This window comes from Tachysurus fulvidraco, chromosome 16 (genome assembly GCF_022655615.1).
Source record: "Tachysurus fulvidraco isolate hzauxx_2018 chromosome 16, HZAU_PFXX_2.0, whole genome shotgun sequence".
In the NCBI taxonomy this organism is placed as follows: domain Eukaryota; kingdom Metazoa; phylum Chordata; class Actinopteri; order Siluriformes; family Bagridae; genus Tachysurus; species Tachysurus fulvidraco.
In genome coordinates this window covers 6,395,515-6,398,947 of record NC_062533.1, presented here as the reverse complement: position 1 = coordinate 6,398,947, position 3,433 = coordinate 6,395,515, and the positions used below count along the sequence as shown (strand labels likewise).

General features: G+C 37.9%; 1 protein-coding gene across 1 annotated transcript in view; it reads right to left on the bottom strand.

Moving 5' to 3' along the window:
• Nucleotides 1-1,520: 1,520 nt before the first annotated feature.
• Nucleotides 1,521-3,433, bottom strand: part of adcy1a (adenylate cyclase 1a) — a 38,857-nt gene continuing 36,944 nt past the window's right edge. Inside the window, exon 20 of the mRNA XM_047801980.1 lies at nt 1,521-3,433. This exon is cut by the window's right edge and continues 1,341 nt beyond it. The gene's annotated coding sequence lies outside the window, so the exon portion shown is untranslated.

Sequence of the window (3,433 nt, the reverse complement as noted above, 5' to 3'; positions counted from 1 at the left end):
ACACACACACACACACACACACACACACACACACACACACACACACACACACACAAACACACCACTAGGCTTTGTTGCTGAGCTATGCTGTTCTATGGAGAAACACTAAGTAAGCAGATACCTTTATAAGCAAGCTCAAAACTTTGCTTTAGTTATTTGGATATGCCCTAAGGAGTCTAATGCCCATAAACTAGTGGCATATCTTCCACAGGAACAAGTATTCTTGCACACTTACTGAGCACTTTGTTAGGAAACCTACCAACTCATGTAATTATCTGACTATCTAATCAGAGGCCTCACACCTCTCAGGGGCAGGTCTCTATGACTGCCAATGGTGATAAAATAAATATAAATGATAACCTGTGAACAGTGTCACAGCAGGCAGCATATTAACCACAGCTTATCAAAAACAATACAAGAATTCCCCAAAGACCTCTGCTGTCATTGTGATCATATTTTACCTGGTTCATTAAAGGAGCAACAGGGTCATGGGCATCTAGTCATCTATGCACATGTTGATTGAAGGATAGTCTGGTGAAAGGTCACACAGCTTGATGCGTATTGGGCTGCATAAATGCAAACAGGTCAGAGTCCTTATGCTGACCCCTGTCCATGACCAAAGGTGCCTACAAATGGGCATGTAAGAATCAGAACTAGATTGTATAGCAACGAAAGAGGATGGAATGGTCTGATGAATCATGTTTTCTTTTGGACTTGTGCGTAAGGGGACCAGGATGCACGCTGAGAAAAATTCAGTGTGATGTTCTGGGCAGTGTTCTGCTTGGAAACATTGAGTACTGGCACACAAGAGGATGTTACTTTGATGTGTACCTAAACATTACTCCAGACCAAGTACACCACTTCATAACAACTCTGTTCCCTAATGGCAGTAGCCTATTTCACTTGGATAACGCTCCCTGCCACACTGCATAAATTGTTCAGGAATGGACTGTAGCACAATCTGACTTGACTTCGTATTCTCTAGATCTCAATCCGATCAAGCATCACTAGCAAGTGCTGGACTAACAAGTCTGATCCGTGGAGGCTCCACCTCACAATTTACAGTACTTGAAGGATCTGCTGCTAACTTATGGTGCCAGATACATCACATCTTCGGAAGTCTTGTGGAGCATGGCCTTGACGGGTCAGAGCTATTTTAGCGGCACAATGAAAATTGACAAAATATGGAGCAGGTGGTTTTAATGTTATGGCTAATCAGTGTGTGTACATGCATTGCAAGTGACCATTTAAAGTGGCCCTGGTAAAAGTCTATACAATAGAACATTCAATAAATTAGTTTTTCAATAAAAACTTTTCAATAAAAGTTTTATGTAGATACGTCAATGTACGCCTAGGGTTATAGCTTTTGCTGGATGTGGTGATCAAGTCTGGGACACTTGCTCAACTTGTTTTTCCTGAGGTCCAATGGTCACTTATTGTATACAATCACATACTCAAGGACACAGCTTTGACCACACAAACAGGGTGCAATGACACATTGACACATGAAATACAGAAACACCCAAACAGACTGAACTCCAGCTTAGTCTCTCATTGTCATTTTATTCCAGAACAGTGCAAACACAAGTATAAAAGTTCTCAATATGAAATTTACATTCACATATATATCAACATTGCAATAAATACATTGCAACCCCAAAAAATAGCACATATATTTAAGGTTATAAGTAAAATACTTTCAGTTTACTCTGCAGTAGATTCCATACATGTAATATTTTAAACCCGTATCATATAAGAAAATATCTAATTAACATGAAAATCTAGGGTGTTTACTGTGAACATTTTATGCATTATTAAAGTTGTAATATTTAGCATGACAGTATATTAGGCCACCGTAGTTTATATATAGAAAATAGATCATTTTTCATGTGGCTACATTGGTTCGATCATAAACTCTGATCTAGGCATATTCAGAGATAAAATGAAGAGTTTGGTTTTTCTATAATGGTTTTTATATACTGTACATTTATCATAAAGAAAGATGAAATTATGTTGGATTGCTCAGTTCTATTTTGATTTTAAAACCTTCACTTTTGGGATGAACATATGTTGTTGACTACAAGAAGTGCAACAATGCTCAAAGTGTAATTTTGTGTCCAGTTATATGCTTATAGAACCTTGTTTTATGTCACTAATGTATCACTAATGGATATTCAAGAAAATATACTTCTCCAAACCCCAGAAGAAGACACCCAACATCGAAACATCTAACCCCGACATTTTACAGGAAGCCATAACTGTACTTCTGATGGATCGAGCGCTTATAAAACTGTATTATTTTAAAAAGTTGAATAAAACACAATATCACAAAATTGTGCTACAATATAACACTGGAATTGATATGTTGGTAACAAAATGTGTTGGCACAAAGGAATTACACCCAAACCAACAACCCCTGGATAGAAGGCAGTCACCTCAAGAGCCAAAAAAGGCAGCGACGCTACAAAACTCCCAAGCTTTCTCCAACACTTCACAGCACCATGCATGGAGAAAAAAAAGCAGACAAGCTGTCAATAAAGGTTTGAGACCAAAAACACGGAAAAAATGAACAAAAGGCCACTCTTCTACATTCATGCCGTGCAACTAACTAAAAGACTTTTCTAAATAGTTACCCATTACATGTTTCACCCTTTTTTCTTCAGGTTTTTGCATTAGTCATGCATTAGAGTCACATTGCAATTAGCAAAAAGAACAAGACAAGGTAGAACTGTGGCATGCGAAGAGGGACATGCAGAACAGCAAGCTTGAAGCCAACTTCATTCTCTAGGCATATTCGGAGAAATATCAAAGTTACAGTAGCATTTCACCAAGAAATGAAAAAAAATATATATCTAGTAAAATAAATATTAGTTACTAACTGATCCAATCAAATACACTTTATGCCCAATAAACCAAAATGTCAGAGGCCCATTTTATACCCTGAATGCATGGAGATCCATATATTCTGAGTATGTATGACAGCAGCCACCACTATTTAAATCCAATGTAGTTTTTTCTATGCTAGCACTCCTTCTTAATCCCCTTGCCACCAGCACTAGCAAGATCCAGCTGAGCATTAGCCTACTTAGAAACTCTGAATAGAACAAATATCACAACTGTTTCCACAAATAAGTACAAGCCATGTGAGCTATTTTCAAACTTATAAAAAGCTGCTTATTATCCCCATTAGACACTTAAGTTTCTTGCAGCGGATATCGCACATTTTATTCTTTATGAACAGCTAAGACACTGCTTCACATACTGATTTCACACGTACTGTTCTGGATTCTGGGAACACACCACCACCTTTAGCGTGTAAGTCGAAAGCTTGTTCCGTATTTATGTTTGTGTCAGACACAAAATCTTCGTCATAGTAAAAGGTCAAAGAGCAGCAGGAAGTGTACACTGACGTCAAGAATGTTCCTACTCTCCA